Source organism: Canis lupus, chromosome 15 (assembly GCF_003254725.2).
Source record: "Canis lupus dingo isolate Sandy chromosome 15, ASM325472v2, whole genome shotgun sequence".
In the NCBI taxonomy this organism is placed as follows: Eukaryota; Metazoa; Chordata; class Mammalia; order Carnivora; family Canidae; genus Canis; species Canis lupus.
Window position 1 is genome coordinate 42,696,079 of NC_064257.1, and position 9,495 is coordinate 42,705,573.

At 57.5% G+C, this 9,495-nt stretch overlaps 1 long non-coding RNA gene across 2 annotated transcripts; it reads left to right on the forward strand.

The window, feature by feature from the left end:
* Positions 1-4,829: 4,829 nt before the first annotated feature.
* Positions 4,830-6,916, forward strand: LOC125752529 (uncharacterized). 2 transcript variants are annotated; one of them, XR_007402282.1, is made up of 3 exons: positions 4,830-5,246; positions 5,434-5,885; positions 6,539-6,916. It is a non-coding gene; the product is annotated as an uncharacterized LOC125752529 (long non-coding RNA). The 2 variants fall into 2 exon arrangements; XR_007402281.1 differs by lacking the exon at positions 6,539-6,916 and having other exon boundaries at positions 5,434-5,514; positions 5,851-6,526.
* Positions 6,917-9,495: the final 2,579 nt, after the last annotated feature.

Consider the following 9,495-nt stretch of genomic DNA (forward strand, 5'->3'; position numbering starts at 1 on the left):
CCTAGGCTGGGCCCTACCCCTCTCTACACCTAACTCCACCCCTTCCACCCCCAATGCTACTCCTTACCTACCCTTACCCCTACCCTTAACCAGATCCCTACCCCAACCTCACTCCTACCCCTACACCTACCCCTAACCCTACACCTCCCCTGACCCTATCCCTACTCCTAAACTTACACTTACTCTTACACACACACCTACCCCTACTCCTACACCTATCCTGAACACTACCACTAACCCTACCCCTGCACATACCCCTAACACTCTCCCCCACCCCTAACCCTACACTCACCCCTACCTCACTCCTATTCCTTCCCCTACCACTTCACCTACCCTTACTCCTACCCCTACCCCTATCCCTATCTCTAACTCTACCCTGAACCCTAATCCTCTTACTACGCCTACCCTTAACCTTAACCCTTTACCACTACACCTCCCCCAACCCCTAAACCTACCCCTACCCTAACCACTACACCTCCCTCTACACTATGATTACCCCAACGCTTCCCCTCCCCCATCACTACCTCTATCCCTACCCCTAACTGTACACCCAAGCCTAGCCCTAAACCAACCCTAACACCAACCCTAAGCCTACTTAGTCCTACCCCTACTACTACACCTAACCTCACCTCTATACCTACCCTAAACCTACTCCTAACACTAACCATACTTATAACCATAGCCATACTCCTACCCCTACTTTACCCATATCCCTAACCCTACCCCTTCTCCTACCCTACCCATAATCCTACACCTTCTCCAACACCTACCCCTACTCCTACCCCTAACCATATTATACCCAAAAACCCTAACCCTAACCCTACCCCTATGCCTAAATGTAGCCATACCACTACACTTACCCCTACCCCTAGCCGTACCCCTACTCCAACCCCTAATTCTACCTTCCCTCTCCCCCTCCCCAATCACCATCCCTATCACTATCTAAGCTTACCTCTACCTCTAACCCTAACTGCAACCCCTAAACCTACGAATACCCCTAAACTTATCCTTACCCCAACCCCTACGCCTAACCAAACTCCATCTCTACCTCTACACTACCTATAAGACTACCCCAATCCCACCCCTACCCATACCACTAACCCTACCATATACAACTTCTACTCCTACCTTTACCACTACCCGACATATAACCCTACTCCTACCATACCACTTCCCTTACCCCAAACACATTCCCTATAACTACCCCTATTTCTACACCGACGCCTCCTCTTCCCCCTATCTCTAACCCATATGCTAACACACTAAACCAACCCTAAATGTATCCCTAAACCTAAATGTCCCTAAATCTACTCTATGCCTATCCCTAACTCACCACTATCCATACCCCTAGTCATACCCTTACAATCTAAGAAATAAGGGCTCCATGAATGCAGCTTTCAATAGTACAACAGTACTATTGTAATAACTTTGTACGGGGACAGATGGTGATTACACTTCTCTTGATAAGAGCTGAGTAATGTACAGAATTGTTGAATCATTAAGTTGTAGCTCTGAAACTAATGTAACATTGTGAGTACACTTGAATAAATATTAAAAAATAAGGGTGTCTGATACAAATCACGGTTGGTCCGTGAAAGGCATTTACACAGCCATTATACATACGAAGGCACCTCTGCAGAGATGATAAAGATTTCTCAAATGTCTTCAATGTTAATTTTTAAAAGATTTATTTGAGAGAGTGTTCAGTGGGGAGGGGCAGAGGGAGAGGGAGAATCTGAAGCAGATTCCTCACCCAGCAGGAGCCTGAGCCCCACGTGAGGCTCTATACTACAACCTCGAGATCCTGACCTGAGCCAAAATCAAGAGTTGACGTTTAACTGACTGAACCACCCAAGAGCCCCTCAAATGTTCGTAAGTGCAAAACCCATGCTGTGAACCTTTGGGGGTGGGAGGACATCTGTGACCCCCAGTCTGCCTAGAAGGACAGGAGGCCTGGAGGGCCTGAGGATGTGAACTAAGGATGCATCCCCTTCTCACCTGGCGTGGTGACAGGACCCTCCCCCAGGACCCTTGGCCTTCAGGGTGAAGGGCTAAGTGCTTACTGGACCCTGCTGACCTACAGTGATGATGTGGGACCCCATTGTGGGTGGAACTGTGGTACCCCATGGTTCCACCACTGCCTGGCATTCACTCTGAGTCCACAGGCTGTTGGAGGCACTCATCCTCTGGATCCGGCTCACAGTGACTAAACTATCCCACTCTCCCCAGTATTGCAGTGCATAAAGAGAAGGTGCTCACACAGCGACTTGTCACAGGTGAGTGGCAGCTGTTCCCTTGTCCCTGCAGGCCACTGTGGGGCTGTGGGGCCGGGTGGGGGTGCTGGGGATCTTTTTCCATTCATCAGTCCGAGAACATCGTGGCTCCTCCCACAGTGTAGCTATTGTGGACACTGCTCCCAGCCTGGGGTCGAGAACACCCTGACCCTCATGCGATGACCATGAGGCAGCTCCTGCAGCCCTTCCACAGCTCCATGAGGTGAAGGCTGTCACCCTGCACCCAGTCCAGGAAAGGAGGCTGCGGTCGGAGCTCGGGCAGCTCACCCGGGACCCTCACTCCCCTGTAAGCCCTGTGCTGTGCAGGGGAGACCCAAGCCATGACCTTTCCAGCCCATCCTAGATGCATGGACCCCAACATGTGATGACACCCCCTCCCCACCCTGTGATCTGGGGTGGACGGTCAGGGCTCTCTGGATCCTCCTGGCCCATGAGCAGGCTTGTCCTTCATGAACTGGAACATGGAGTCCCTTGTGCTCCCTCCAGCCCCACCTTCAGGCTATTCACAAATCGTTGAATTCAGGGTGAGTAGTTTAATCACACTCTTGCTGGCATCAGTTTTTTTTTTTTGGCTGACATCAGTTTTTAATTTTGATGAAGTCCAATTCGTTGCTTTTTCCCTTTGGTTGTTGTGCTTGTGGAATCTAAGAGAAACCTTTGTTCCCCCCACAAGCCTGAGGGAACACTCGCTGGCCGGCCCATCCACCACCATCAGCGCTGGCCCCGGGCTGGGAGACGTCACCCCAAGCATCAGGTGGGCAGTTCCCTGGAGCCTCCTGGGCACCCCCGTGTGCTCCTGATAACAGGGTGGGAGAACTCTGTCATCTCAGCATGACAGCGTGTCCTGGGACCGTGAGTGCCCATGTGTGATCCTCCAGCCATGCATGTCCCCCTCAGAGCTATATGGTTGTCTCCATGCTCCGATCAGACAGATGGGGCTCTGCCAACACGGAGCACACAGAAACATGTGTCCTCTGAAGGTTTTCATGTGGTGTCATTCTTGGATGTGTTCGGTTTACAGCACCATGTAAGAGGACCTGGAGGACCTGCTGGCCTTGATAAGGGCTGATAGCATAGCCAAATACCATCAGGTGAGGCCCAGACAGGTACCATAGATGCTAGAGCACCCACTAGAGGTGGGGACCATACCTGCAAGAGCAGGTGAGGCCCAGGAGATCAGAGCCAAGGATGAGCCAGGTAAAGCCAAACAAGGACCACAGTCATCAGGAACAAGTGAGACCCTGGGGAGGTCCTGGGCTCAGTAGCAAGTGAGGGTCCATCCTGGATCCTAGTCATTGGTAGCCGATGAGCCCAGGTGGGGACCATAGTCACCAGGTCCAGGTGAGGCCCAGGTGGGAATTGTTGCTGGAAGAAGCGGGTAAGGCTGTCAGGCTGCTCCCACTGGGCATACAGGCCCTTCCTCTCATGCCTGGCCAATCTCAAAGAGTCCTGGGCTCCCTTGGGATTTAGGGGAGAGAGGAGCCATTCTGCTCCTTCCTTTCCCCATGTCCCTGGCTCTGATCGGTCCCCACCAGGAGGCCCCCTCTGTTTCAGGCTGCCAAGCAAGGTCTCCACAGGACCCTTGGGATGATGCTGACCTGTCACTGTGGAAGCTCACGGACCATCAGGGATTTTGCAGTGAGTCCCCTGGACACTCCTTCATCCATATCAGGGGTGGAACGCCTGAGGAGCGCCTCTCTGGAAGCTGACCCATGCTCCGAGGTCAGGACCTCATCCCCTGGAGCCCTCTGAGGGCCATGTCTGCCCTGGGCTGACGCTGAGAGACCCAGGAGGCAAACCCGGGAAGTGGGTAGGAAGGGAGCTGGGCCTGGGGGCAGGTCCCTGGGTACTCAGAAGAGTGGCCTCCATGCCTGCTTCAGGGAGGGTCAGATGTCTGCCTCCTGCATCCAGGGGCTGGGGGATGAGGGAAGTGTCCAGTCCCTTTGGCCAGGGTTCCTGAGAGTGAGGGGCTCTGGGACAGTGGCGTGCTTTCTGTAGGAGGACGGTATGGTCTATGGCGAGGTCAGAGGGGTGCTCCTCACTCACACACCCCAGGCCAGGGCCTCCACACACCCGAAAGCTTCTGTGCGGCTGCAGGTAGATGCCAGGGACAAGGTAAGTCTAGGGAGGGAGGGTGGGCAGCAGAGGGAGGGGCCGACCAGCTTGAGCAGGAGGAGGGAAGAGGAGGAGGAGGCTGCCTTGGGGTGGGAATGAGGGAAGGGGCTAAGGGAAGGGGGACAGCCCAGTGGCCTTGGTTGGAGGGGAGGAGGCTTCTGGGTCAATGGCCCCACAAGAACATCAAGGAGGCTAGAGACTCCATGTGGGGTCAACAGGGCTGCTCCCGGCCCCCTCAGCCTTGCTCCCTGCCCAGTGGCTGCTTGGATGAGTCTGGAGTGGGTTGTGCTCAGGGGCTCTGACAAGATAAGAGGTAAAAATGGGCCAGAGCAGCAGAGGTGACAGCAAGAGGGGTGGAGTCAGGGGACAGCAGGGGGATGGCTAGGGTGCAGGGGGAGGCCAACTAGACGCTGGGCAGTCAGGCCCCGGGAAGGTGGGGGGACCTCAGCCAGATAGTCATGGGGGTACCTGGGCCATGCTGACAGCTCTCAGGCAGGTCCATCCCAGGACAGGGGCATGTCACCTCCTGGGGGTGCTGAGGGGCACCTGCCCAGCCCACCACCAGCAACAACCCTTCTCAGACTCCCCAGAATGCTGCCCCTGCCCAACCACAGGCAGCTGGCAGCCCCTGCCCTCCCTGGGCCCAGATGTGGGGGCTGTGGGGCCATGGCCTGGGCCTCAGGGCTCTGCATCTCCTGCCTTCCAGGGAGAAGGAGCTGCCCGTCTCCAGCCCCCACGAGGCCAAAGTGAGAGGCCGTCCAGGGCACCTGGCAGGATGTGGATGGTAGACTTAGGGCCAGCTGTCCGCAAACCCCGTCCCCCAGGACGTCTCCAGGGGTATCTCCCCAAACCCCTATCCCAGCACTGCACAGGCTGCTGGGAACATGCCCCAGACCCAGAACCGTGGTCAGCACGAGCGGCCCTGTGCCTTTCTGGCTCCTCTGAGTCCCCACAGGGCGACTGGGTGTGGCACCTACCTCCCACGGCTGGAGGCTCATCTGTGCCCCCATTTGTCCTTTTCCAGAAACATCACCAGGAGACCCGGTGAGACTACAAGTGACTAACAATGCTCAGGAAATGGGGCCACTACCATCAGAGTGAGAAGGTGGGGTGCTGGGTACCCCCCGAGGGCACTGTGTCCTGATGGAGCTGGGGAGCCGCCCACAGTCTCCTCCTGCCCCGTCCCTGGGAGAGTCCCCTGCCTGGGGAGAGTCTGCTGCCAGAGCTGAAGCCTCCCAGGCCCAAGGATGGTGGGGGAGGAGCGTCAGTTCAGAGCCATGGTCCCCTGCTCTTTTGGGGGACGGGGCCCAGCTCTAGGGAGACCCAGCCTCTCCGGAGACACCGTGGAGCCAAAGCCGGAATCTTCTAGATACCTCCCACTCCCTGGACTTGAAGATGCCACCCTTGGCCCATCTCACCAGCACTGCCTTCCTTTCTGCAGCTGCATCACTGGGTCTACAAGGGGTCCCACCCCAGGTGCGGGGACAGGTGTGGTTGTGTTTGCTTGACATCGAGAAGGTTAAAGTCAGGAGCCCAGGGGAAAAAAAAAGAAAAAGAAAAAAAAGGAACCAGGGAAATACCAGGTAGGGCCTTTCCACTCTTGGCAGATGCATGGCCCTGAGGGGAGGCCTGGGCAAGAGCTGAGGGGAACCTGGGGAGACGGGGGAGGTCACCTGCCTGGGGACCCAGGGTGGCCCCAGCATCTCCTGGTGTCTCTCTGACATGAGGGCCCCGTCCACCTCTCTGCTGCCCCCACCTCAGTCCCACTGTCCCTGGAGCAGGGTGGCCCAGGGTCCAGAGAGGGACAGGGCTGCGGGGCTCTGAGCTCCTCCTGGGCAGGGTGATGGGAGCTGGCACCCTGGATAGGCCTGGAGCCCCAAGTGGGACTGAACAGGTGGGCTGGTGCCAAGTTCCTGCTGGACGAAGCAGGATGAGCTCTGGCCCTCAGGTAGGCCCCATGGGCACAGGGGGCAGTTGTGTTGTCCCTGGCTTCACAGGGGAAGGAAGGAGGTTTCTGCAGGACACACTCACATGGTGGCCAGCAGTGCCCCCTGCTTAGGATGGCAGTTGGTGACAGTTAGGGTTCTGTGTTCCTGATGCTGGCTCCTCCTCCCTGATTCTCCCCACAGGAAATGAAGGAGGAGGCCCAGGTCTCCTCCCAGGACATCAAACAAATAGATCTAGACATCAACAGAACCTTCCGCAACCATATCATGTTCTGGGACCGCTATGGGGTTGGGTGAGGCTGCTGGGCAAACAGGGTTCCGGGAGCCCCAGGGGCCTTCTGGGTAGGGAACATGGGGTCTCTGAAGGCCAGGGGGAATGATGGCAGCAAAAAAACAAAAACAAAACCAAAAAATCCTCAAAACACTCCTGCATGGTAAAGTTTTTGGGATGACCCACGTGCCCCCCACCCCCCGGGGTCTTGGGGATGGGGAGGCCACCAGGATGGGGCCTCCAGGTATCACTGTGTGAGCTGAACCCCAAGGGGATGTGGAGCTGCCCCGTGAAGAGGAGGGGGCAGGGGTGGGGGCTGTGGAGGGGCAGTAAGGGGACCTGGGGTCCAGGCAACACGGCCGCGGCTGGACCAGGACACACATGGACTGAATGAAGGTTGGATGGGTCAAAGTGACACCCGCCCTCAGTGTTTTTATGTATTTCTGAATTTTGTGCATTTTATCTTAGACAGTTTGCACTGTTTGTGAACATACATAGTATGATGCCCAGCCAGATGCCGCCCCTGGTCCAGCCAGGGTCCTGCGCTAACCACACGGGTCCCCAGCAGCAAATGTGTCACAGCAAACCCCAGACCTGGGGTAGAATTTATCTGTAAACCTGTCTGCATGTGTCTTAGAGAATGGGGATGCCCTGTGTCTACATGCCCCCATGCCAGCACCCCACACACCATACCCTCACTCCACCCCCCCACCATCACCCAACACTATTATCCCCCACACCATTCCCCCCATGCCACTGCCCCCCATGCCATCATCCTACTCCACCCCCCCATGACATCATCCTACACCTACACCCCCTGCGCTATCGCCCTCCACACCATCTCCCCCACACCATTGCCTCCTGCAGCTGCTTAGTGTGGGACATGTTCACACTTCTCTGGCCACCTTGGGGTTCTCTGGACAGTCTGTTCCCATCAGAAGCCCAGGTGTCCCATAGAGTCCCCAGGGGCCACGCAGAGGGAGGGGAAGGCAGTGTGCCCGCAGACAGGGTCGGTGCAGGTAGATGGAGCAGAGGATGGAGCTCTGTCTGTGTGCAGTGTGCAGTGGCTGGGGACACAGAGGGGCTGACTTGAGGGGTGCCAGGGATGGGGCTTAGGAGCCACAGGCAGAGGTGCACTGGGGCTTCCTGGAGGCCGCTCAGACCGTCTCACCACGAGAGGTCGATGCTCCTCCCTGCAGGGAGCCTGGTGACCCCTGTGTCTCCCTTGGCCCTCAGAGTGCAGCTGGGTAGAGCTGACCTGTGACCCCTGGCCCAGGGGGAGCCGGCCTCCAGCAGCCCTGGTACAGGGGCAGTGGGTGCTGGGGGTGCAGACTCAGGCAGCCTTGCGGAAAGGCAGATGGGTGGCTTCTGGCAGAGCTGAGCGGGGTCTCACCCCTGTATACCCCAAAGTGCTCATAGTGACCAAAGTGGTTTGAATCCTTGTATCTGTGTCAAACCTGCATGAACGTTCCCTGCTCCCTTTGTGACAGCTCAAACCTGGAAGCACCAAAGATGCTCTGGGATGAGCAGGCACGGGGTCCCCCACACAGAATCCACTTCAGGGACACATAGGAAGGTGCTGTGGATGCACTCAGTGCCACGGATGCACCGGCTGTGTTTGCTCAGCGCAGGGGCCAGATAGTGGCTGGTGGTGTTCACAGGACACAGGGAACAAGCCAGAGCAGGGGGAGAGGTGTCAGGAGCTGCCAGGAGCAGGGGCAGTGGGAGCTCCTGGCTCCCAGGGGGGCATTCAGGGTGCGGGGCTGCTCCAGGGCTGGAGGGGGTGCTGGCAGCTCTGGGAGAGCCCAGGAGCTGCATACCCCACCCCAGGAGTTCTAATGGAGGCACACAGAAAACCCCAGAATGCAGATAAACCCACTGTATGTATGAGATTGCTGCCTGTCACCATGTGCAGACCTGACCCCAGAGAATCATCCCCCACTGAGGTGCCCTGAAGACCGCAGGGTCTGCATGGCTGGTGTCTGCACCTCGCTGGCCTTACTGGGCGGGGGGCCAGACTGAGCAGAGCACCCTGGTGTTCCCCCTTCTAGGCAGCAAGCCCTGTTCCATGTGCTGTTGGCCTATTCTGTGTATAACATCGTGAGTGTCCCTGCCCTCAGGCCTCCTGCCCCGCGCATGTCCTTGTCCTAAGTATTGGTGACCAACAGGACTCATAGTTAGGACCCCAGATACCACTGTCCCAAGATGCAAGGGAGGGTCTCTCTCTTCTAGGACCCAGGCAGGGGACTGGGGTGCAGACCTCCCTGTGGGAAGGAGGGTGCCTGAGTGCCCCATTGCTGGGGCTGCCTGGGGCCCTCGCGTGCACCACTGCTATCCTAAAACTCAGGTCTGGACCCTGAAGAGATAGGACTACTAATCAGAACCTGGGCAGGAGGAAGGCTCCCATTCCCCTGAAGTCCCCATGAGACCATGGCTGACCAGGAGGCTGCTCCCCTTCCATGGCACTTTCCAGAAGGGTCCCCCGAGGAGTCCCAGCTCAGATGCTCCATGGCTCCATGGCGGTGTCTTAGCCCTACTACCCCTGTGGGACCTCTCAGAGGCCACAGTCAGGCCCACAACCTGCACTCATGGTGGGGTATCCAGACCTGGCTGGTCCCCTTCAGCCTGGCATACCTCACGGAGGCCCCTCCTCCTGGTTTGAAGAAGGGGGCCATGGCATGGTAGCCACAGGGCTCGGTATCAGGGCCACATGGTGCTGGCGCCTGAGCTGGTCTGGGTGGCCCTGAACCCTGCTCTCTTCACCCTCTGGGAGCCCCCTCTGGGATCCTGGGAGCCTGACGCCCAAGTAGGGAGGGCTCAGAGGGGGGCCTCAGGGGTGGACACCCTCCATGGGGCTCTAGCTCTTGCA